Source organism: Pongo pygmaeus, chromosome 1 (assembly GCF_028885625.2).
Source record: "Pongo pygmaeus isolate AG05252 chromosome 1, NHGRI_mPonPyg2-v2.0_pri, whole genome shotgun sequence".
Classification (NCBI taxonomy): Eukaryota; Metazoa; Chordata; class Mammalia; order Primates; family Hominidae; genus Pongo; species Pongo pygmaeus.
This window is the reverse complement of record NC_072373.2, coordinates 68,442,312-68,468,647: the sequence shown is the minus strand read 5'-3', so window position 1 is coordinate 68,468,647 and position 26,336 is coordinate 68,442,312. Positions and strand designations below refer to the sequence as shown.

The following is a 26,336-nucleotide window of genomic DNA, read 5'->3' as shown; positions in this document are numbered from 1 at the left end:
GGTGGGGTGTTTTAGCCTCTCATCAAGTCACTAGGAAGACTCCAAGAGAAAGGAGGAAAGTGAGAAAAACTTTTGAATGGGCTACATCGGTGATGCTTAGAATCCAGTTCCAGGACCTGGTGTCCCTCTCCCTCATCCCGTCTTGTCCTTCCCTCTCCTTGCTGAACTCCCCAGCCCTGGGGTTTCTACATGTAGTCCTTACCGTTCTTGTACTCCAGTCAGTTCTCATTGGCATTCTCCTGGTTCTCAAAATGCTTTTACCCTATTGGCTAGGGCAAAAAATGACCCGAGAGATCCTGGACACTGTCCTAGCAACTGTGCCAGAGCTGGTTGCCATCGCCTTTTTGCAGAGACAGATGCTCCTGTAGCAGGAACAAATCAATTAGCCAGCCTGCTGCTAATGTGCAAATGTCACCTTATTAAGCTAGTGTCTGCCTGGGGAAGCCACCTCTTTCTCCTGTCCCCACTCTGAAGCTCAGCCCTCTGCTGTTGCTTCAACCTCTGTCTCTTCTGAGGTCAATTGTAAAATGAAACTGCTGCCATCTGAACATCTATAAAAGCCACAGGCTCTACCCAGATGCCTTGGCTGAGGGGAGGGGCAGTTTAATTTCCCTTCCTTCTCCAAAGAGTCTTGACGTGCAAGGACCAGCTCTCCCTTTATCACCATTTCCAGAAAAACAGAAACAAGGCAAAACAAAATAAAAACAAAACTTTGGCACCTATTTTTGGTGCCAAAACCTTAAATTAGATTAAGATCACATCAATTTCTTCCATAAGCTTTGTAGCTTAGGAAGTGCATGCTCACACTTTATCTTATTTAACCCTCATAATAAATCTCTAGGAGGAAAGGACAATTATCTCCATATTACAGATGAGAAAACTGAGGTCCAGAGAGGTTGGCTGACTTGCTCAAGGATATTAAGCCAGTAAATGGCAAAGCCAGGGCTGGAAGAAGGGCAAGAAGGGCCAGAAAAGCTGATTCAAAGTGCGGGAACTCTGGAGGCACCTCCTGGCAGCTGGAGCAGGGTGTGCAGAGTGCCCTCCCTCCATGAGCTAAAGGAGGACTGGCTTCCATGAAGCACCAGCATTGCTCTGTCACCCCCACCCAACCTGGTCACCTTTCACTATGACCACTTTCCCTCCTGTCTCACTTTCAGGAACGAGGTCTGAGCAGTGCAGCTGGACCTACTATAGTCGTAGTTTCCACTGGCTTTGACTTCATCAAGCGAAAACCAACACCCCTTTGAAATCTGTAGCCCCATCCCGAAAAATCAGCCTTTCAGCTTGAATCAAAAGGCAAAAGGCAATGGAGATCCAATTGGAAACACAGCTCCCTTCCTCCCTTCCAGGCAATGCTGCTGTGTAGAATGTCACTTCAGAAATTCTGTCTACACTATGAGGACATAAATATTAGGGAGAATCTCCTCTGCCTCACGTGAACCTGGGTCCTTCAGTGAGTCCCCCCACCACATCCCCTCAATCCTTTGATTCTTCCCAGTATTGTGACCTTTCTGTCCTTCCTCTGAAGTTGTAGGAGTTGATTCTTCCCAAAATAACCTGAGTAATGGCTTGCAGGAAAGTTACAATTACCTTTTCACAGGGAAGAAAGCTTAGAGAGTTTTTTTTTGTTGTTTTCTTTTTCTTTTTCTTTTTTTTTTTTTTTTGAAGGAAAAGAGGTAGAAGGAAAAAAAAAGCAAATGAAAAATCTTGTGGTCTTCTAAGTCAATTGAGAAAACACTGAATTATTTCCGTAGAGCTATTCTGACAGGAGATACATTGATTTTTGGCCTCTCTTCATTGTTTTTATTGCCGATTACATCCTCTTTTTCTAGATTGTCGCAGGTGGCCACAAGTGAATGAATTGTGTTTCCTTACAGACCATTGATTTCTGTGTTGACACACGTTGATTTCAGCTCAGAATAAGAAAGATCATCCTAATGGAGCTATCTAAAGTTGGAATAGTTGCTTGGGTGGTGGAGGAAGGAGGGTGGTAATGAAATAGTGAAATCCCTGTCAACGGAGGTGTTCAAAGACTGAATGACTGTGGAGGGAATGTGGTCGAGCTAACTCCAGCAGGACTGGGAAGATAGCTCAGGGGATCTTTAATGTTCTCACCTCATGTTCAGCATTAACACCTGAGATGACTGTTTAATATTATGTGGATACTACATGCCAGTGAGGACAGTGTTTCCCAAAGCGTGACTTATTAGATGTTTCCCACAGGGTGGTATGCTTGATGATTTTCTTTGGTGAGGAATTTACTGTTAAAATAGTAAAAATACAATTAGTACAACAAATCACAATTTCATGGATATCATTGCCTGGGATGAAGCTAACAAAACCCATGCCATAGTAATGGACATTTAGACTGTAAAAATTACAGGTGAGGCCCTAAGTGGTAACCTTGAACATTTAAGACCTTCATTGCTGAATTTTAGCCTTAACTGTTTTGAAGGATGAATAGTATAGGTGACCCAGATAAATAATAGGGAATCTGATCTACTGTAGTTCTATGCTATATCTCAGTGTTCCCCCCCACCAGGGGTACATTGTGAAGCAGATTTGAATTTGCTTCACAAAACTCAGGTTATAAAAATCTAGCATTCATTATTTCCAGAACCTTGCTAGATTGCTGACTTTCCAGCCACTTTAGTGGAAAACAACTTGATATTTTTAAATTTATGTTTTACCTTATTTCTAGCCAGAGATTTTCTAGTTAACTGATGATTTATCATTCTTTTGATTATACATCATTCCTTTGATGTATATACAGTCAGCTGCCTGCTACCCCTCCTTTCCTGAAGCTTATGTGGCCTGATGTTGGGGTGGGGCATCCGGGCTGCAGACCCTCTGGGGAGGCTGCAGACTGGCCGTGGCTGCAGGGAAGAGGGCCCTCCTTGTCTGTGGGCATTGACACCTGTCCCCCACCACATCAGCTGCTGAAGCATCCCCATGTCCTACCAAGCCTGTTGTCTCCTGATACGTGAACCCTGTCTCCTCCTTGCCCAAGCCTTGAGACCCCTTTAAGACCATTGGCAAGATCCCCATGCTCCTCTTCGGCTCAAGGTTGTGTGCTGAAGACAGGAAATCTTCAGAGAGCCTCCTGCACCACTCAGGAGACACAGGAGCTTTAGGGATAGGGAGTGGCCATCACGGGCCCTCTCTCTCTGCCTCTCCCCAGTCCTGATGGCCTGCGTTTTCCCTTGGGGTACATTGAGCTCCTATTGATCAGGCACTTTGCAAAGCTGTCTCTGTCCAGGGTTTGAGAGGGTCACGCTTTGCTGTATTATGGCTGCAATGGCTTCCAACTGGTCTCCCTGCCTCTTCCCCTGCTCTCCCACAGTCTGTCCTCACCAGCAGCTACACAGGAGTGTCACGCCTGCTTAAAACCCTCCAAAGGCTTCCCACTTACCTCAGAGCAAAAGGAAAAGGCCCTCTGTGATCTGCCCCCCAACATTACATTGCTGATATCATCTGCTGCTACTCCTGTTCTAGCTACACTGGCCTCCTTGCTGTTCCTAGGAAGGAACATTCTAGGCATGCTCCCTCATTAGGCCTTTGTGCAGCCTTTTCTGTCTTCCCTATATCAGAATTGCCACTTCCTCACTTATTTCGAATATGCTGAAATGTCACCTTCTCGGTGAGGCCTACTCTGACCACACTGTTTCAGTTGCAGTCCACCCTAACTCCCATCCTTCCTGCCTTGCTGACCCTGACATGATGCACAGTTCTTAGCTTAAACACCCTGTCCTCCAGGCAGCCTCCCCAACTCCCCAAGACCCTCTATAGCCTCCCAGAGAACCTTATTTGTTTTTTCCACTTGAGCACAAATCAAGGTTCATGTTAGAATCTGTTTACTTTTCTGTTTTAAGCTCTGGTGCCTGGCACAATGTTGGGCACGTAATAGGTGCTTATTGTCAATGTATTGAATAAGTAAATGGTTGAATGAATAAGTGAATGACTCAGTTCACTTTAAAAAAAGCTTAAAGATTGTTGAGGAGATTGGCTAGTAAGGCTTCTAAAACCTCCAGTATGGTGCTTGGCTCAAAAAAAGGAAGTTTATATTTATAATTCGTATGATAAAGGAGGGCTTCTTGTCACAGAGCTTCTGTATTGTCTGTGATTCAACTAGTTTCAGTGAAAATTGCACTGATTTTTATGTAGGAAACATCAGGCTAAAATGCTTGAAAGATGTGTGGCAGGAGGAAGTGGCAGCTCTGCACTTTGAAGCATTGGGTCTTTCTTATGCCTGCTAGCAGAGGCCCCTCTTCTTGACTCCTCTTGGAATTACTGCCTGGCTGTTAAGTGGCCCAGCTCCCTAGAATACCGACACCTTAGAGGGGGCCTATTTATGTCAGCGATTTTCATCTTCAATGAAGAGCCTGGCCCTGGGGCACTTGTGTTTGGTCTGAGAAGAAGTAGAAGAAAGGTAGGATGGGCCACTTTGGAGCTTGTGTGTGATGATTGATGGCCCAGACATTCTCACACTCTCGTTTTGTATCATTGTATATTTTCGAAGAAGGTGATCTGCTAACACAACTAAATGTATACTAATTTTTATAACCAGATGAGGTATTTCTTATATATAAATTTGTGAATCAGAAAAATATTCTTTTCAGACCAGTTATCTTCCTTTTTGGATTGAAGAGTAGTGTTGCCATAATCATGGGGGATTTTGTAGAATATTATGGTGAAGACAGGAATTTGGCAACAGCTAGAGGGTGGTGTGAAGACCCTGGCAGCTGGGGGATAGAGGTATAAGGTGGTGAGAGAGAGCCCAGGGGTCAGGGAAAGAGGTGGGAAGGGTCCCAAGACTCATTTTTCCCATTCCTCCTAGTTTCCTCCCAGAGCAGAGCCATCACTTCATTCCCATCAGGCAATCACAAGATCACAAAGGATGATCCACCTCTTCTTTCCGTTACCTCTTGGGGCAGTCTGAGAGCTTGCTCTGTGATGATGCTGCATGGAGAGGCCCAGGACTGCTGTGCCAAGCCAGAGTGTACTCCGTCCCCATGCAGTACTGTGCTTAGTTAGAAAGTGCTGCTGACAATAGCTCTGCTTCCTCTACATGGACCTGCATAAAGACAAGGAGCCAGGCCTGGGGGAGGGGGCAGGTGGAACCTGGCACAAACATGTATGAACTTATTACCCCCCTGCACACACATGTCCATATGTACGTGCCATCACTGAAACACACAGTCTTATACCCAAGGGACAGGACTATTTGAGGGCCCATCTACTTTCAAAGTACAGCCGATACTATCCTTACTTCAACCTCCAGAGAGACATTAGGTAAGGAATCAGATTTTGAATTCTAGGTACAGTGTTACTAGCTATGTGACCTTGGGTAACTTTCTGTGCCCTGTTTTCTTATTTACTTAATGGGAAAGATAAAAGTACTTACCCAATAGGTTGGTTAATAAACATGAATTTCAGGTCTTGAGTTCAAGAAATGGAACTAATACCATTATTAGAGCCAGCACGGTGCAGTAGATGATGGCATGGCATTTGGAGTCAGTCAGATCTGGATAAGAGGCTCTTCCATTTAATGACTTGTGTGATCCTAACCTTGGGAAAATTATTTAATCCTTTTAAGTCTCAGTTTCCTCATTTGTAAAATTGAGTTCACAGTAATAGTTATTTCATAAGGTATTTTTTGAGAATTAAATAAAAATTTAAAGGATTTGTTGCATAAAAGCCCCTTATAGTATCTAGTATAAAATTAAAAACCCAATAAATATTAACCACTATTTTTATTGATGATGGTGGTGGAGGTGGTGTCTAGTATGACCCCTCATCCTCATTCTACCCTACTTAATTGCAGAAAGGCCTTTTACATATAACCCAATTGCACTGTTCACTTCCCCACCTCACACTTACTGCTTGCCCAATTTAACTTAACTTTATTCAGTTTAGACTGAGTCATTTTTCCATTATTCTGAGGATTGTTAGAATTAGAATACTGACCAAGAATTTTATGCAAAAGTGAAGTCCCAGTGTCCATTTATAGAGGATGAACTACAACCAAAAAACATAGAGAGGGATAAGAAGACTCCCCACTGCTGTTATCAGAACAATTAAATGGCTTTGTAGACTGTAGAGTATTTAAAATCTTATAATTTTGCAGGTGAATACAGGAACTCCCTCAACTAATGTGCTTTGGGGTGTAAGTAACAGAAAACCTGACTCAAATGGGCTTTGGCCAGTAGGAGCTGTATTGGCTCATATTGCTGGTGGTCTAAGGTGGGGTGGCTTCCGGGTTGATTGAATCTTGGGCTCCCTCTCCATTTCCTGTGATTTTCTTGGCCCTCCTCTCCTCCATGTGGCAGGCTTATCCTCAGTTGGCAGTGATGTGGTGGCAGTGGTTTCACAGTTTGCATCTGTGCAGCACACTGTCCAGAGGCAGAGAGGGGCCACTTGTTTTTCTAGCCTTCCCTTAAAAGCTGGGAGATTTTCCCTCCAAAACACTAGTAAATGTTACCTTATACTTCATTGGCTTTAAATGAGTCACATGCCCTTTCCTTAACTAATCACTGGCAGAGGGATGTGGTTACCTTGGCTGGATTAGTCTAATTAGAACCTGCCATGGAGCTGGAGCCCATCCCCCAAACTGTACGGATGGTGCACAAGATTGGGGGATGGAACGATCTTGAGGAGGTAAACATAATGCCTACTACAGTTTTCCTTTTTAGATCATTGGAGAGATGTGGACACTTTCAATTGGATTGTAATTGTTGGTCTAATCTTACAAGTGCCTTGTGTCTTATTGCAGAACTTCAGGGAACACCTGTCTGAGTTGTGCACCTGGAATTGCCAACATCGTGCTCAGTATGCATTTATTGAGCTAAAAATCCTTCAGGCCACATTATCTCTAGAAATGTGAATTTTGTTCTCAATGAATTCTTTGGCTTAAAAAACAGGTTAATTATAACATAATTGTTGGTAATCATGTCGTAAAATATGTAATAAATGACCACAAATAAAAAGCATAAAACAGGACAGAGGGCACAGAGAAGAGAGTGGAATGAAGAAAAGATCCTAAAAGCTTTCAGAGATCAGACATGCTTTGGAGGCACAGGTATGCCCTTCTTCCATTTCCATCAGCTCCTGAGTATCCAGATCCTAACCCAAGATCTTCCCACTCATTGTCAAGCTTCTTTGAACTTCTCACGTGTTTGATCACAGCTGAGGTGTGCACAAAGGCTGGGTTCTGAGATAGGTCAGATGGAATCTGACCAGAAGGGGCCAGGCCTGGCAGCCAGGTGGGGAAGAGCTCAGGCCACCAGCACAGGGGTTCACAACTGGCCAACATGTGAGGCACTCAAGGGCTGTGAAGTGTCCTTCATGAAGACCACATTGTAGGCCCCATATGCCCAGCTTTGGGCTTTGTTCTTGTTTCCCTAGATGGCAACTCAGACTGGCTCTCCCAGTCCAAACCATGTTCCCTACTTAGAGCTGCAGCATGAGGGGATGCCCCTGGGCTAGTACCTTTGAAAGCCTGTGCTGCTGTTATGACCCTGCTCAGAGAGGAGATTTAATCTGCCAGCACAAACAGTGCTGTCCATAACTTTACTGCAGTAGCAACGTACTCTCTTTAAAAGACAATCACCTCCAAGAAAATCACTTCAAGTAATCTTGGTCTGAGTGGGTGGGAGGGATATTACAAGGCTCTAAGTGGAGATCCCCAGTGCTACTGGGATTGATACTTGAGAAATGTTTTGATAGAAAAGAGTCTATTGGAGAAGATTTTGCAGCATTGTAGATGCCATTGTCTGAGGCTGATGCTGCAGTGGTTTGGACAAACACCCTTCAGGGACTATATAGAGGCTTCTGGAAGTTAGCCCCTAGCCCTTCTCTATCCCAGTCTAGATAACTGTGGCACTTCAATATGTTTCTCCAAGTCCAAGGGGTTGTAGCATTTTGTTTTCTTTCCAGTTAACTATTACTGACTCCTAGTGACTTTTCCTTCCAGAGACTATCCAAGGAGTAGTTTTATGTCCTTAGTTTTCTACCTCCCTTAAGTTCCTTAGAAAAGTATGGGAAACTGCAAAATATCTTCCTTCCTCTGTACCTGTTTACCTTCCTCCCTCTCTCCTCCCCTCACTCCTTCCTTTTATAAGCACTTACTGAATGCTTACAATTACCACATTTCTGCTCTCCGGTGGTTAAGCAGGGCCAGGTGACTGAATTCTGGCTAATGGAATGTGGAGATTTGATATACACCACTTCTAGGCCTTGCCTGTAAGCCTCATGCAAAATCTTTCAAGTGCTTAGTCTTTTTCTTTGTCTCCCAGCTGGAGAGAAAAAGAGTTTAGGAAGACTCTGAGGCCGAAGGCTTGGGTGTTAGCAGGACCAGGTGCCTGTTTTTGTAAATAAAAAATTTTATTGAAATACAGCCGTATCCATTTGTTTATATATTGTCTATGCTGCTTTCACACTGAAAAGGCAGAGTTGTGTAGTTGCAACTAAGAGCTTATGGCCTGCAATGACTAAAATATTTGTATCTAACCTTTTAAGAAAAAAATTTGCTTAACCCTTCCCCAGGGGATGGCAGAACCACTGAATGAAAGAAACCTGGTTCCCTGAATGACTATGTAGAGCAGTCTCTCTTTCCCATCTTCCAGGCCAACTTGCATCATTAGACAGTGATATTAGAGAGAAATAAGTTTTTATTTTATTAAGCTACAGATATTTTGAGATATTTTGAGGTTGTTTAATACAAACATAAGTTATTTTACATAATAAAAATGGTAGCTAATATTTATTGGGCATTTTTTATGGCCAGGTGCTGTTCTATGAGCTTCTGTATTTAATTCTCACAACTTTATGATGTATCTACCTTTTTTTTTTCTTTTTTTGAGATGGAGTCTCGTTCTGTCTCCCAGGCTGGAGTGCAGTGGCGCAATCTCGGCTCGCTATAACCTCTACCTCCTGGGTTCAAGAAATTCTCTGCCTCAGCCTCCTGAGTAGCCGGGATTACAGGCACCTGCCAGCATGCCTGGTTAATTTTTTTGTATTTTTAGTAGAGACAGAGTTTCACCATCTTGGCCAGGCTGGTCTCAAACTCCTGACCTTTTGATCCACCCGCCTCGGCCTCCCAAAGTGGATGTATCTACTTTACATGTATCTACTTAATCTGTAAAATGATGTATGATCATTTTACAGATTAAGATATGCAAGGCTATGTAATTTGCTGAGGGATTCAGTTGGTGAGAGTGGAGTTGGGATTCATACCCAGCTTCAGAGTGCAGGCTCCTAACTTCTATTTTTTTGCCCCATATTTACCTAACTTACAGTTCCAAGTTCCTCCCCAGATACTATGTTGATTCTTATCACAGGCTTCTGTAGGGCAGGTTATATTATTATCCTCATTGTTTATGTGAGAAAACTGACCTAGAGAAGTCAAGCTAAAGGTTGCTTGACTAGCAAGTAGCAGAAATGTAACCTGAACCCAGAGCTTCTGATACCAGAATACGGACTCTTTCAACTCCTCCGCAGAGACTCGACTGACTTAGTGCACACTCCATATTTGAAGCCATGTTTTCCTTGAGTCTTGGTTTACATTCAGAATGCACCAGCCTGTTAAATTGCTTTTGGACATTAGCCCATCCTTGAACAGTCACCATAACAACATAGGCACATGGAGAGGAATGTGGGGTAGGCAAAAACTGATGCCAGTCCAGGGGAGAATAGAGCTTTGCAGGGAGTGGGGGTGGGTCAGGGAACACTTCTTGGGTGTGTTTTGCTATGTTCTTTTCATGATATAGACTGGAAATGGTTGAGAAGGACACTGTTCTAGTGGCTTTTAGAAACCTGACTCATCCAGGACAATACCTCTTACCAACTTAGCACAACCTCTCAGGCTGACACACTGCTTTTAGGACAGTGTTTGAAGACATGATTCCTAGGGGGAAAGTGTGCCTATTAACAATGTAGGTTCCTGAACCCACCCAAGATCTACTGCATGAGAATCTCTGAAGAGACATCCAGGAATCTGCATTTTTGACCAGCAATGTAGATGGTTCTGATGTACATTAGAGATTGAGAAGTGCGGTCTTAGGAAGTCAAGGCAAATGAAAATTATGCCCAGCTTTTACTCCTCCTTTTGCAGTCAGGTAGCAGGCTGGTTCAGCTAAGGAAAATCCCTAGATGAATATTTATTTCTGCACAGGGAATGTTTCCTCTCAGAGTAGGCGGGTGAGTATGCTGAGTAGGTCATTCCCTGCCATTCCTATCGCTGGGCAGGAAACCCATTTTACTGTATCAGTTCTCTCTCAAGAGAATCATTTTTAGAATTAACTCAACATGACATATAAGTTGTAGAGTATCATATCTCAAAATTTGTTTCCATCTTATAACTTTTAATTTCTAACAGGTGGGAATTAGGACATCTTTGCCCTCATCCAGCCTATGGCAGACAGAGGGTACAGAGCCAAGATAGCTCAGGGCCAGCTTGGGGACACTTGTATGCCTACCACTCACCTCGTAGTACTCATCAGTTCCACTTCTGTTCACTGTCTGTTAGCCAATGTGCTTGGTGGTATATGCAGTGGAGATTTCTTTGCTGAACTCAGAACTTTCAGGGTATAAAGATAGTAGACTTAGAAAGGCATGAGTTTCATTGACTTCCTGGTGTATCCACTTCTCACAAGGTAAGTTGGAGGATGCACATGTTCTGGAGGAATCAGAAAGAGAGTGGTGGAGGGGTGGGAATAGGATGGGCATGCACCCAAGGAGAGGAAGATGAATGTCCTCAATGTGACAGACTCATCTTTAAGGGTTTGAGAGGCACAGATAAGCCAAAGGGGTGCATGGACCATTATTTCTAAAGCAGTCAAAAATAGATGAATTAAAAAGTAAAACTCTTGATAGGGTATAAAGGGAAAGATGGTGCAAAGGGCATAATATTTCTTCATGGACAAAGATCTTGACTTTGACTCTGGAAGAGTGACAGGGAAGACAATTTCAGAAGTAGGCTATGAGCTCAAGTGTTTTTGGCAGTGCAGGGTGCTTGTGTGGGGGTGGAGGAAGACAGCCCTTATTCTGCCATTCCACTGTGCCCTGACAGGGAAGGGAAGGGTTTTTCTGGGGCTGCTGGATTACGCTAAACCCTCTTCCACCCCAGGATCCCCATAATTTAAAATCACACCCTCTGCTCATTAACCAAACTTAGCAATGAAGAATAAGAAGAGAAGTAGGTAGAAAGCAAGGGTTAGAGTCAGACTGGTGCCCTCAAAGCTTTCATTAGCTCGTTCTTGGGCAAGTTTTGCAGAGCTCATCTTATAACTTTCAATTTCTAAGCAGGCCCTCTTCTCCCTCCCTTCAGGCGTGTTGAGTGTGAGCTACAGGACAGCAACTTTGCTCTCAGGAAGCTGCTCACCTGGGTCCACCCCTCATTCTCTTTTGTAGATCTCCATTTCCTATTTTTGCCAGGTTCTCTGTAGAACCTGCTTCCATGGGCGTAGGCTGAATGACAATAATGGAGTCCAAGAGATGCAGATGAAAGACCAAAGTTTATAGGACTTTATAAATAAAGTTTTATCAGAACACAGTCATGCCCACTCATTTACATATTCTTTGGCTGCTTTCATGCTACAACAGCAGCATTTAAATAGTTGCAACAGAGATTGTGTGGCACGCAAAGCTCAAAATATTTATTTTCTGGTCCTTTGCAACAGAGATTATATGGCGTGCAAAGCTTAAAATATTTATTTTTTGGCCCTTTGCAGTGTTTGCCAATCCTTGCTCTAGAGAGTTTTGTACTGGCATTTAAATGCTAGCCTTAAGTAACATATATCACTTCCACTCACAACTCACTGGCCAAAATGGTCGGCCCCACTCAACCATAGAGGGCCAGGAAGTACGTCCTACCATGTGCCCAAGAGGGGGATAATCAGAATATTTGGCAAACAGCACTAATGGTCACCATAAGTACCTACTATGAGTTGAACTCAGTACTAGGTGCTGGGTATAGAAAGATGAACAAGACAAAATTGTTGATCTCAAGGAATTTAAGGAATGCCAGAATTTGGGAATTGGAGGGGGAAGGGTAAGTATAGATTCGAGTGTCCTTTCCTAGAAGATATAGACTGGCTTGTCTGAATTGCTTGAGATCGCAGCTTGGTGCTAGCCAGAACTGGGGACTGGCCAGCTTGGCAAGCAGTGGGGGCGACAGACCCTCCTGGTGAACATTTGTATCAATAATAGAAGGGTTGTTTAACAGAAATTCTTAAAGGAAAGATGAGATAATTTCATGTTTTGATATTCATAACATAAAGCTGGAGCTCCGCAGTGCATATTATTGCTGTTGTAATTTTGGCAAAGATGTGATTCAAATTGGCAAAGTGTCTGGGAAGAGGAAATCATGTAAGGAGAGAGGGTGGGATGGGTCAGGAAACAGAGGTGGGGAGCCAGGTACTGGTGGCCTGGTGAGAGCTGGGAGGGTGGCCCAGGAGCTTTGTCACAGACAGACACGAGGGAAAGGAGGCTGCAGCCAGCAGAACCTGAGAATTCTTGGAGTTGCTGGAGATGCTAAGGCCTGGGGAGGGAGTGGGAGCAGCAGGGGAGGGGTGTGCGCATGCATGTGGTGAGGGAGAGACATTTAAACATCGTAGGAATGAAGGATAAATTTAAAATCCCTCAAGGGGAGTTGAGACAGAATGACAATGTGAGGAACATGAATCACTCTTTCTAGGGACCCACCCAGCTGTTGGCATGATTTGGAATACATTTTCTTCTCCTTACCAAGCTCATTCTGGACTCTTTATCTTCCTTCTCCCTGATCCCTTGACCTGGCCTTGGTGGCCAAGTACCTAGTGCTGGCTACCATGTCCTGGGAGCTTCAAGCTCAAAAGCATTGAGGCCTTAGGGTGTGGTGCTGGTAGGGTGAGGAAGACCAGTCCAGATGCTGGCGATGGAGAAGGGGACAAATAGAGAAGGTATCTTAGGGCTCCAGGGGCGTCCGAGTCTACTGAATGCTCCCATCAGGCTTTATCATGTATGCGCTAGTATCATCCTCTCATCCAGACTTTTTGTTTCTATTTGTTATCTTAGCATAATGAAGAGGGGGGCTGGGAGAGGCATTTATGGATTCTGCTTCATGTGGTAGAGACACTGTGATCAATATAGTGGAGAAAACCATAAGCTAGGGCTTGAAATCTGAGTTCTCTCCCAGCTCTGCTTTTTATTGGCAGTGTGATCCTGGGCGGGGCTCTCTGCCTTTGTGGACCTCAGCATCCATAAAATGATATGGTTAGATCATTAAGATTCCTAACCATTGAAATAGTCTTTGTTTTTGTGACTTGCAATTTGTCTTGCAGTCCAACCCAGGGAAGGCGGGGTGGGAGATGGTGTCCGGAGGGCAGCATTCTGGGAGGATGCCACCCTGGGGTCCCAGCACAGCTCCCAACACGTAGTGGGTGCTCAAACATCCAACACTGGTTGAATGATCTGGAGGCCAGCGTTCCTCTGAGCATGTAGAGCACGGGACACTTCTTAGATGCCACTTGTGGCCACTGAGACGTGTGGTTGGGAGGAATTCTGGTTTTGGGCTAGGAGGGAGGCAATAAGCAGGTATCTTGAAAAGGTGGTAAGTTCAGGCCCTCTCAAGCCACAAGGACTCCCCCCAGTACTTAGACCTGCTATGGGGACTAGCAATGTGTGAGTAACTTTTACGTCTCTCATTAAGTTAAACCTTTGCTAATTGGAGCATGTCAAGATCTAGTACCAGCCACCCACCTGGAGTGCTGCTTTCACTTGGGCAGGTCCATGAGGAGTAAAACAGGGAAAACACCTCAATGGCTTTGGACTCAACCTTTAGGGGTGTAGTAGTGGAGGAGCAGTGCACAAAGGAGGAGAGAGGAGTGACCAGGGAGGCAGGAAGAATCCTTTGGTTTCCCTAAATCCTCCCTCATGCACATGCTCTTCCTTTTGCCTGTTTTCCTCTCCTGTTCCTCAACTGGCAAACTCTGTTTAACCCAGCTCCAGGGTCCTTTCCTTCACAAAGCCCTCCTGACCACCCCCAGCTGGGCTAGGTGCCCCTCTTTTTTTTCTTTTTTTGGGACGGAGTCTCATTCTGTCACCCAGTCTGGAGTGCAATGGTGCAGTTTCAGCTCACTGCAACCTCTGCCCACCGGGTTCAAGCGATTCTCCTGTCTCAGCCTCCCAAGTAGCTGGGATTACAGGCACACGCCACCACACCCGGCTAATTTTTGTATTTTTAGTACATACGAGGTTTTACCATGTTGGCCAGGCTGGTCTCAAACTCCTGACCTCAAGTGATCCGCTCACCTTGGTCTCCCAAAGTGCTGGGATTATAGGCATGAGCCACTGCGCCCAGCCAGGTGTGCCTCTCATACGCTCCTCTAGCCAATCATAGCACATTCTTTTATGTGGTCACAATCGATGTTCTTCCTGTCTCTCCCATGAGGATGATGTGGACTAAGTCCAGCTCATGTTGTTGTGCCTAGTGTCTTGCACATGGTAAGTTCTCAGTCAACGCTGATTGAATACGTACGTCTTTCAGAGGCCAATCTGGCTATATCCTCTTTGGCATGGAAAAGGAGAATGATGCCAAGGGGAGCAGCAGGGGCATCTGAGTCACACATGGCCCCAGGTCCTGAGGCAGGCACAGGCATTAAAAAAGGAGGAAGGAACCTGCATACAGGACCCAGTTCTCAAGAAGAGTCCTCCTTAGGCTGGGCTCAGAGGCTCATGCCTGTAATCCTAGCACTTTGGGAGGCTGAGTCAAGAGGATCGCTTGAGCCCAGGAGTTGAGACTAGTCTAGGCAACACGGGGAAACGTGATCTCTACAAAAAATAAAAAATTTGCTGGATGTGGTGGTGTGTGCCTGTGGTTCCAGTTACTCAGGGGGCTGAGACGGGAGGATCACCTGACCCTGGGAGGTTGATGCTGCAGTGAGCCGTGATTGCACCATTGCACTCCAGCCTGGGTGACAGATCCTATGTCAAAAAAAAAAAAAAAAAAAAAAAAAGGAGAGACCACCTTGTGGCTTGGTCCCCCCAGGCACGCGCTTGGGAGGCAGGGCAGCAGGTGGTGGTGGCAATACCCCCAGAGTGGGCCCTGGGGAAGGGCTTAGAGGGATTCTTCCACCAAAAATGGGAGGGAACAGCCAGCTAGCTGTCCGAGGTGGGGCTGAAATGTGCGGCCCTCGGAGTTCTCTCCTTATTGCAGCACCTCAAAACCTTATCAACGCGGCATATCATTATTTCTTTAACCTCTGTCTTCTGCAGTAGACTAAGTTTATGAGGGCAAGAATCCAGTCCACTTTGTTAAATTCTGGACACCTGGCGCCCAGCCTTGTCCACCGCGGATACTCCTAATTTCAACATCATTTATCGAGCTCCACTGTGTGCCAGTTTGTGGGTCAGGCCTGGGATGTAACACTGAGCAAGCCAGAAGCCTTGGCCTGGAAGGCAATGCCATTAACCTCTTTCTTTCTCTTCTCTATTTCCCTGTGACCTTGGCCCCATTCTTCCTCCCTCCCTCCCTTCCCAACTCCTTGTCTCTGCCGTACCCCTTCCATAGAGCAATGTTCTGTGATGGTGCCCGAGATGCGTGGACTGAGCCCAGACCGCAGGCTGCCCGAGCCCGCCCCCTGCCTGGCTGCGGGGAGCCCTGAGCCCAGGTCCGCGGGCCGCCGCCAACGCCACGTCCTCGCTCTGCCGGAGGAAGAGGCATGGCGGCCCCAGCAGTGCGTTCTGCTCGAGGCCGACGCCTCGGACGAGGTGGGCATGCTGCCGGCTTCCCCGCTCGCCGCCTCCGGCTTCGACAACTTCTTCCAGGTGCAGGAGGGCGAGGGCCAGGGCTGGGAGGGCGCCATGGCACTGGAGGCGGGCTCCAGCCCTTTCCTCCCGGTGAGCCCTGAGGTCATGAAGCGGCGGCGCGGGGGCCTCATCGAGCAGCGCGACATCATCAAGGCCCATGAGGCGCACAAGATGCAGAGCACCCCACAAGCCCGGCGCAAGGAATGGGAGTGAGTATGGCGGGGACGCGGGGGCTGGCGTGGCTGGCTGGGCCTGAGGTCGGGGTGGGGTCCTGGAGCGGATGGGCCCCGTGAGGCCGCCCTGGAGGGTCGGGAGATGCTTTCGCTGTGCTGCGACTAACGCGAGACTGGACCCTCTGGATGAGGTCCTCGTGGTCAGCCTCTGATCTCACCACCCGGCTGTAGGCCTCGTCTAGCCTCACTGAGGCGTTCAGCTGTCAGACGCGGGTGAATCAGGCTTGCCCCCGAGGCTCACTTGTTTTACTAAGAGCCTGAGGAGAAAGAACTGGGGTCTGTTTCATTCTCTGAGCTTTCCGGAAAGCCAGGAAGAATCCTTCACAACGTGGATCATCTATTTCATCTTTACTTTAGGAACTGCAGCTAATCCTGCCTTTTTAATATCCTCCTTGGATGAATAATTACATTTTGGGCACATCTCCAGTGGATGGAGGAAAATGACCAAGATCTGTGTGGCCACTCCTGGCTTTATTTCTGCTCTGTTTGTGTAGGGCAAAAGGCCAACTTTAATTCACACCTGTTGAGAATTTTGGCTTTTTCTTCTTAGGAGTCCTAAATTAAAGGAAGATGGTATTTCACTTAATTCTCGGTTGCCCCAGGTTTATGCTCCATAGAAGGACTTTGTTTTGTCCTGTGGATGCCGGAGTTTACTCGGCATGCTGGCATGCCCTGTGGTCTGTATGTCTTTATCTCTTCTTGCTTTAGACTGTTGACTTGCTAGATATCATCAAGTACACAGAGATTAGTCACAGATGTATTTTGATGGTGGTGGTCATGGTGGGATTTACCTACTTGGTTTCAGTGAATGTTCTGGATGATACAAGTAGGGGTAGATGAGCTGATCTCTGTTTCATAAGGATGTTAATGTTTGTTAGTTCGTTCATTCATTCATTCAGTGAGTCTGAATGTATGCCGGGCTCCTGGGATTCAGAGAGGAGTTGGGCACAGCCAGCATTCAACAAATCTCTTGGTTGTTCATCTCTCAGCACTATTAGTATTTAGAGCCTTGCATACCTGTCTTTAAGTGCCAGGCAACATTCCAAGCACCTTACATATATCCACTCATGTTAATCTTCACCATATCTATGAGGTAGGTACAGTTATTAGCCACATGTAACCAATGAGGCACAGAGAAGTTAAGTGACTTTCTCAAGGTCATGTGGATAATAACCGCATTGCTACTGTGATTTGATATTAATTAGTGATTTGAACCCTGGCAGTCTGGTTGTGGAATCCATGCCTTTAACCATGATGGCACAGTGCCTTTCATTCTAACTCTCAAAGTACTTCTCTCAACAACCTATTGAGATGCCATGGTAAGAGCACTGGTGTGGGGGTTTGGAGACTTGGGTCTAATTCCTAGGGTGACCTAATTAGTGGTGTGACCTTGAGTAAGTGACCTCATCATGACTTTGAAAAACAAGTAGGAGGGAGTAGACTTCCTTTAAATACAATGCAGCTCTGATAGCCGGCCTTTCTTCATATTTAGAAGTACTATTTTTTAATGCACCTCCATCTTATCTTTCTAAGAGGACCCTGAACAACTTGAGGGCTGAGACTGTCATACACATTGTTCATGTCACTCAATGCCTATCATCTGGCCTAACCCAAAAAATCCCACAATACTCAATGAAAAACTAGCTTTACCATGACTAGCAATGTGGAAATAACTTTTATGTCTTTCACTAAGTTAAACTTTTACTAATTGGAGGATGTCAAGATCTAGTACCAGCCACCTACCTGGGGTGCCGGCGGGGATGATTGGGAGACTGTTTTCACTTGGGCAGGTCCATGAAGAGGTGAACCAGGGAACACACATCAATGGCCTTGGGGAATGTCAGCCTTTAGGGGTGTGGCAGTGGAGTAAGAGCACATGAAGGAGGTGAGAAGGAGTGGAAGGAGGTGGGAGGGTAACCAGAGGGTATAGGGACAAAGAAGTGAGGAAAATGGTGTGTTCAGAAGGAAGGTCACCAACTCCATAGAATGTTGCTGAAAGGTCAAATAAAATGAAGATAGAGAAGGAAACACTGGCTTTGGCAACACAGAGATGACCTGAATGGGAGTAGTTTCCACAGGGCGATGGGGTCAGTAGCCCAGTTGGAGTGGGTTGAAGAGAAAATGGGAAGTGATAGAGACAGTGATGTTGCCCCATCCTTCTCTGCTCCCCAACACTCACAGCCTCATCATGGCTTTTCCCCTCACCACCCAAATTCCTTAGCCTCCTGGCTCTGTACGTGCCTTAATTTGATCTTCTCCACACCCCTCCCCAGTTCTCTGAACCCTAATGTTACTGAGCAAAGAGGGCTTGCTGCTCGGGGCACTAGAAGCCAATACTATAGCACTGGGTTTTTGAGAAGAGAAGCTTTTTATTGCATGTCGATTCACAAAGAGACGGGATGTCAAGCCCAAATCTGTCTCTCTGTCCTCACTTCAAGGCAGTATTTTCATTAGAAAAGGTTCAAGGGATTAGTAGGTGATTGGTGGAGGGAAAAGGGAGGTCTGGAAAGTCCTTGGACATGCTCAGTTATCTCTTCATGCTACCTCACAGGTCGCATGTGAAAATTCTTGAGGACTTAGTATGAAACACGTCATGGAAGTTCAGGCTGTGGCGTCAGCAAGCTTGTTCTGCACAGACTACAGTCGGCCAGGCCATCTTGGTTCCAACTGATGTCAGCCAGTTTTTTCTTGATCTCACGTTGTGGGGAATTTCAGCATTTCTGCAAGTTGTTTCTTTTCTTATCTGCCATTCTGCAAGCTCAAGAATATCTGTTAGTCATTGGTTTCTTACTCTTTGGGGCACAGTTTCAGCTTCAGCTTTTCAGCACGTTGTTTCTTTTCTTATCTGCTATCCTGTAAGCCCAAGAATGTAGTCATTGGCCTCTTTAACTCTTTGGGGCATGGTTTCACTAATACACTGTCTGGCACTCATGTTCCATCATCAGCAAAATCCTGTTCATCCTCCTCGCCTTCTCTGGAAGTCCCCTTCACTCTCTTATTTCTGCTGGAGCCTCCCCCCAGAAATGCGGCTTGCTCTGCAGCTGCCTCATGTGACAGCTGCTTTCCCTTCCACACTGCCTTGGACTCTGGAGTCTAGTGAAGCAATTTGCTCTTCACTGTTGCTTCCAGACCATTACTCCCCTCTCCTGTCCTAAAAATGCCAGCTGTGGAGTGCATGTCATCAGATAATACCACCTACTACCCCTCGTTGCCACCATCTACAAACTCCCAAGTCACTTGCTTCATTCCAGGAAGAATGGGTTAGCCCTGGGTTTACTGCCTCTCTTCCCCACGTCTTCAGCTGCCGGCAGTTCTTGGTGATTTCAGTATCCACGTAAATGACCCTTCCTGTACCCTGACCTCTTGGTTCCTTAGCCCCTTCTGTTTGGTGACTTTGCCTTCTTGCTTCCTGCTGACAGCTCACCTCCATGGTCTGCCTGGACCTTGTCATAACTGCATTACTCCATAATCTCGGTTTTAAGCATCCCACTGTGTGATCACCACCTCTTTTCTCTCCACTTCACTCCCTCTAGTGCTCAGCTCCCAAGATTCTTTCATCTCACTGTATCCACAAGACATTGATCCTATTACCTTTTCACTATCCCCTTCCCCAGTCATGTCACCATTTCCCATCTTATCAAACTGAATTCCATTGTAAGCACCAAACATATTTTCCAGATAAAATAGTGACCTTTCACTTGAAGTCTCCTCCTACCCTCTCAAGCTCTTTCTTCTACCAACTTCTAAGATAGAATGAATCATCCACAAAGGGCAAGAATGCTGGAGCTCAAGTTGGTTTCTAGTGTACTTCATGCTTCGCCATCATTGTAATATCCTTATTTTCACCCTCAACTTTGTTGTCCCTCTGTTGCTTTGTTATACCTTGTCTGGCAAAACTTCAGCCCTGCTAAATCCCACTTGCCCCTATTCTTCATGTACCTGTGGGCAGGTGACCATAGCTGTAGAAAAAGTCACAACCACGCTGATTGACCTCACTGTGAATTGATGACTGCCACCTCCAGTTGGCCCTTAGTCCTGCCCAGAAATCTTACTACTTTTCCCTTTTCTATTCACTCTCACATTCCTCTAGAGATTATTTCACATGCTTTTCCCTTAACTCTCAAATCCCATCATTTCCTGCCAGCTCGCTCCTAGCTTATGACTACAATTGCCTTCCTACTTCACTAGGAAAATAGCAGCAGTCAGGAAAGGCTCCATCCACTGCACTGACCGCCTGCTGCATCTGGGCCCTGGTACCAGGCCTTTACCTTCTGTTACTGTGGACTGACCACCCCTCAAGTTCCATGTGGAGTCTGTTGCCCATGTAGAGCAAAATGAGCCCCTTTGTTTATTCTGTCTCCATTTTTTTTTTCTTACAATTTTCTCTGGAACCCATTCCAATCAGGTCTTTGTCCCAGGCAAACAAACAGCTGTTGACATGGTGACAATGGCCTCCCCAAGGCAGAATTCAATGGGTGTTCCTTTGTGTCCATCTTCCTTGACCTAGCAGCAACATTTGATCACTTCCTCTTTCTTGAAACTCTTTTGTCCTTATTTTTTATATTTTTTTAGAGACAGGATTTTGCCGTGTTGCCCAGACTGATCTCAAACTCTTGGCCTCAAGTAATCCTCCTGCCTCAGCCTCCTGAGCTAGGAGTACAGGTGAAAGTGTTTTGTCACATGGCTTTTACGATACCCACTCTTGGTTCTCCTCCTACGTTGCTGATTGCTCCTCAGTCTCTTGCTAGTTTCCATTTCCTTTTCCCAATCCTTACTAAACACTGGATGTCCCAGGGCTCAGTCCTTGGCCTGTTCTCTTCTCACCAATGCTTACTTCCTAGTGCTCTTGTCCAGTCCCAGACCTTTGGTTAGCATCATATACCGCTGACCTCTAAATTTGTGTCTGTACTCAGGACCTCTTCCTTGAATTTTAGATACCACCCACTTATTCACCATCTTTACTTGTACATCCATCGGCATCTCAAGCTGAACATGTCTAACATCAAAATATTGATTTCTCTTCAAACCTGCTTCTCTTGTAGTTTTCTCTTTCATTAAACCTACATTTTTTCTGTTGCTGGGGCCAGAAATGTTGAAGTCATTTTGATTCTCACATTGACACTCAATTCTTGCTAATCCCCAGTGTCTCCCCCTTCAAAATGTATCAGATCACCATTCACCACCTCTGCTGCTGTCTCCCTGGTCCAAGCACCTTTTATTATTTTTATTCCACACACACGCATATGATATTAGATGCCCAGCACTATTCTAGGTACGTTACAAATATTAATTAATTTATCCATGTAATAATTAATTGAAGCTGGTACCATTAATACCATTATTGTCCCCATTTTTGCACTTGGGGGATAGAGAGTTTAAGTAACTTGCCCAAGGTCATAATGTCAACCACCTCTTAATGAGCCTCCCTGCCTCTGCCCCTCCCTGCTAGACTCTGTTTCCCCAACTGCAGCTAAAGATCCTTACTTTTTCTTTTTTGATTTACAAAGGATTTAGAAAGGTAGAACAAGGAGTTTCTGTCCAAGAGTCTTAAGAAATGTTTCATGTCAGTCCTTAGCTCAGTACATGATTTCCATCTTCTCCCTCTTCCCCCGCCCAGCCAGCCTCCTAAAGATGCATGGATGTCTTTGGTTTGATTTCTTCATCTTTCCCCTTAACTCATTCTGCTCTGGCTAAACTGGTCCCTTGTTATGCCTTGAAAGTACTCAGACCTCCCACATCAGGCCTCTGCCTTTTACTGGTCCCTTTGCCTAGAATGCTTTCCCCATTTACCAGGATGGCTCCTCTCTCATTTCATTTAGGTTTCTGCTCAGAGAGAACTTCCTGATCACCCTATTTAAATAGCATTCCCCCATTGTCACTTTCTTTCCCTCTTTATTTTGCTTTATTTTTCATCATAGCCCTTATTGTTTCCCCAACGGACACACAAACACACACGCATACATACAAGCACAGATATTTTGCACTGGAGTGCAAGCTTCTTGAAAGCAGGGCCTTTGTCTTACCTTCAGGGTCCAGAACAGTGCCTAGTGTGCAGTTGACTCACAATAAGTGTTTGCTGAAAGAATGATGAAATAAACATATTGAGGGGAATTGATATCCATTCTAATCAGCTAAGTTCCAGGGAAGGAGGCAGCTGAGTTCCCTGTGTCAACTGTGTGGTTGTACAGGTTGCTGACTGCAGAGTCCTCCAGTTGAACAGTCAGCAGTGGAAGTGGGGAGTCTGTTCTCTGCCCCACTTCAGGGCTGCCCAGGATCTGCATGCACTTTGTAGAGATGGAAATTTTTCCTCCCTTCTATCTCCTGCCTTTCAGCTTCTCCTGACTTATGTTCTTTAGACAGGATCCCCTTGGCTGTAGGACAGGGGCAGCCTGGTGTTTTCCCAGGGCTTGGATTTGCTACAGTGGGAAATCAGGCAGGGTTCTCTGTGGGCAGCCCTGAGAGCATCTTGCTCCTCCCAAGGCCCTGTCCACTGCTTATACAGCTGAAAACCCGGGACACATACCACCAGCTTTACAAATCCTGTCTCCTAGGCACTGAGTCAGGACCCTGATGATAGTGAAACAGACTAGAAACCAACCTGGGAGGTCTCCTGCATTTTTTTTTTTTTTTGTCTTTGGTTGGGTAAGCCAAATGCTGATGGGAGAAGGAGTATTTTAGGTGATTTCAGATGAAGCAGATTTTCTTGTACAGAATGTTGTTTTCCTAAGAACCTATTTAAAGGTTTCCTCAGGCCCACTTTTCAGATGACGAGGACCTCTTGGTTAACACCAAGTGTTATTGTGTACTAAGTTTTATAACTTTAGCAAGTGGGCATGTCACAATGTTTTACTAATACTTTAATATAGTTCTCTCCAGCTTAAAACATTTTTCATATACATGATCTCATCTGAGCCTCACAATGACCTCATGAATTAGCTGTTATTATTTCTAATTTACAGAAGAGAAAAACGAGCTCCAAAGTTAGAGGTAGTACTAGGTCAAAAACCTATGTCTTGATAATGACTGCCACCATTTATTGAGCACTGGCTATGTGGTAGGTGATTTGCATGTATTATTTATTCTAATGGAAATAATAGGCACCATGATGAAGAACGGAAACATTTTGTGTGGCACTATTATTGCATATGGGTCTGGAAGAAAGGAAATTATGTGTAACTTTAAAGTCTGCGTAGGTTGGTATGACTAACTCTATAAAGAGGGAGGGGGTATTTCCATAATCATAGTACTTAGCACACTACATTGTAATTGCCTGTTTACATGTCTGTGTCCCCGACTAGATTGTAAGCAGAGAAGTCTGTCTGTTCCCCATTGTGTCTCCTTTACTTAGTACTGTGTTGGGCACATAATAGGCACTCAGTAGACATTTGCAAGAGGAAAAATAACAACAACAACAGCAGCAACGTGATTTTTCATATTGGGAAACTGAGGCTTGATAAGGTTAAGTTACCTGCCCAGTATCACAGAGCCAGTGAGGATTCACTCTGGGTCCTCTAATTCCGAAGCCCATGTTTGTTCTAGTGAGCCATCCTACTCACTGGTGTCCCTATAGTAACTGGCACAGCACTGGGTAAATGACGGGAACTCAGTTCATGCTTGAATTCTTGCAATGCTACTTGTAAATTGTGGGCTTGGGCACTTTGTAACCTCCACATTTTTTGAGTAGAGGTGAGAAATAATACCTACCTTGCAGGCCTGTTGTAAATTTTGACCATATTTATTAGATCATGTAGTCTGGTGGGGGGGGGTCCTCAAAATGTTGATGAGCACCAGGGTTATTCTGGGCCTCTTCTCTGCCTACAGTCTCCCTGGGTGACCTCACCAGGTCCACATATCTGCAGATGAATCTCAAATGCAAATTTCTGAAGAACCCTTGACTCTTGAAGCCAAATGCTTGTCTGGCATCTCTGCACTGTTGTCTATCTAATCAGCTTCTAAAACATAATGTGGCTAGAACAAAACTCCTGATCCTCTTCTGATCCTGTCTGGCCCCTCATTTTTCCTTATCTCAGTAAATGGCACCACTATTTCTCCAGTTGTCCAAGCCAAATATTCTCATTATCTTTTATTTCTCTCCATTTTTCCTAACTTCTGATCAGTGGTAAGCCCTGTCAACAATGTCTCCCAAACATATCCCAAGTGCAAACACTTCTCCATCCCCACTGCTACCAATCTCTTCCAAGCCTCTATCCTTTGGACCATTGCAATGGCCTCCTAACCTGTCTTTGCATCTTTGTTTCCCTAGAATAAGAGAATGTGTCTATTGACACAACAGGCAGGGACAATCTGAACTCTTTTTGCTGGCTCATAAAGCCCTAGCCCACCTGAGCTTTGCTTAACTCCTGGCCTTATCTATTCTCTCCCTCATTCCCTGTGCTCCTGCCCACTCGCCTTTTATTTAGGCTGTGCCTGTTTATGTCTCTGCCCTGGCTCCTGCCTTTGCCTGGAATCTTTCTCCAGATCTCAACAGGGTTGGTTCATTCTTGCCATTTGGACCCTAGCGCAAATGTTACTTCCTCAGAGAGGCTGTCCTTCATCACACAGTCTAAAATAGACACCTGGTCACTGTGCCATATCACCTATACAGTTGACCACCAACCCCCACAAGAATGTTGGTGCCGTGAGATCAGTGATTTGACTGCCTCGTTCACTCCATATCCCCAGTGCTGAGGGCGATGCTGACACATAGGCCCTCAGTAATTATTTGTGAATGAATATTTATGAATGTTCCATAACAGTGGCTATGGTTATAATTACGATCTATGTGTTCACCTGGCCTCTGATAGCCCTAGCCATACCAAACGGTCTAGTCCAGGAAGCTCAGGACACCACGGGCTCTAGGTCTAGACCAGGGTCAGACCCTGGGGTGTGGAGATTCATGAGCTGTAAAACACAAGTTGGTTAACTTACAGGTTATTTGAGAACGGTCCTCCTTCAAGCTATTGTTTGATCACCACAGAGCCATGTCTTATTTGACTTTGGGTAAAATATCCAACCTTTCTGAGCCTCATTTTGCTCTTTTGCTAGATTGTGGATGAGTACAGCAACCTTTTTGAATTGTTATGAAGGAAAAACAGCATGTAAAGTACTTAGTCCAATGCTTGGTTGTTTTTCTCCTTGATGTCTGGTTCCTCACCTTCAGGAGCCTATCACTTGCTATCACTTATACTTTAACAAAAGCATTAGATTGTGAATCTAACAATAGAAGCTTGCAACTTCTTATCTACTGAGAAAGTATACAAGAACTGCTGACTCATGCCCCCATGCCTAGCAACATGGCTTTCTCAACTTTGAAAGGATTCGAGTCATCCGTTGGTCTTAGGAACCAAAAACATTGATGCAACTCCAAATAAAAGTAGCAAACATGTATTTTTCTACTACTATAATAACCCTAATCCTCTTAATCTTACCCATCATTACTACCTTAGCCAAGCCCTATAAAAAAGGTTCATACCCAAATTACGTAAAAACATCTATCGCATGTGCCTTCATCATCAGCCTCATCCCTACAACAATGTTTATATGTACAGACCAATAAGTCATTATCTCAGACTGACAGGCATCAGAGATTTGCCGAAGCCCACGGTGCAGAGGTTGTAGTTAGGCTTGGGATCAGCTGTATACATCAACGGACCACAGCAGCATGTGGGAGACTACAGGAGGGAATGCACAGTGCCTGGCACAAGGTCAACAGTCAGTGCATATGAGCCATTATTATGATCATTATTATTATTCATCTGGTCCAGCTGCCTCATTTACAGGTAAGGAAGCTGGGGTCCTGAGAGCCTGGGTGACTGCTGGTGCTTTATGTGAAGGTCAGTGGACTGTGGTGAGTGACAAGATAGGAGGAACCAGTCCTGGAAGTCCCACCCACTTCTGTCTCATGTGCCCTGCAGCTATGCTGACTTAGTAGGGGTGATCACATTCAAACAACAGTCTCACCGGCATTCACACCGCATTCAGCATCAGCAACATATTCTGTAAAGCAACACCTATCTCAACCCTGAAGCTTTATGGGTGAATTTAAGGGCCACTGGGCCATTTTTTTTTTTTTTTTTTTTGCTGGCCTTTTGAAAGGCAGCCAGCCTCCTGCAGATCTAGTGAGACTGAGTGGAGTCCTCAATCCACATGCTGCCACCTGCTGCCAGTATCAGACATCACTTGGGTTGTTAGAATACAGGAATCTGTGGAACCGCTATTGCCAAAAGGGTGCATGGCAGAATTTGTTCTTATATATGAGTGCTTTGTTGAATTATCAGATATTTTAATTTTATTTAAATGTGTATGTTTTCAGAGGGG

The 26,336-nt window shown here is 45.2% G+C and overlaps 1 long non-coding RNA gene across 2 annotated transcripts; it reads right to left on the bottom strand.

The window, feature by feature from the left end:
- Nucleotides 1-218: 218 nt before the first annotated feature.
- LOC129044607 (uncharacterized) lies at nt 219-14,360 on the bottom strand. 2 transcript variants are annotated; one of them, XR_008504715.1, is made up of 6 exons: nt 14,290-14,360; nt 10,483-10,675; nt 5,405-5,568; nt 4,923-5,074; nt 2,116-2,261; nt 219-362 (listed from the first exon to the last, which is right to left on the bottom strand). It is a non-coding gene; the product is annotated as an uncharacterized LOC129044607 (long non-coding RNA). The 2 variants fall into 2 exon arrangements; XR_008504716.1 differs by lacking the exon at nt 4,923-5,074 and having other exon boundaries at nt 14,290-14,333.
- Nucleotides 14,361-26,336: the final 11,976 nt, after the last annotated feature.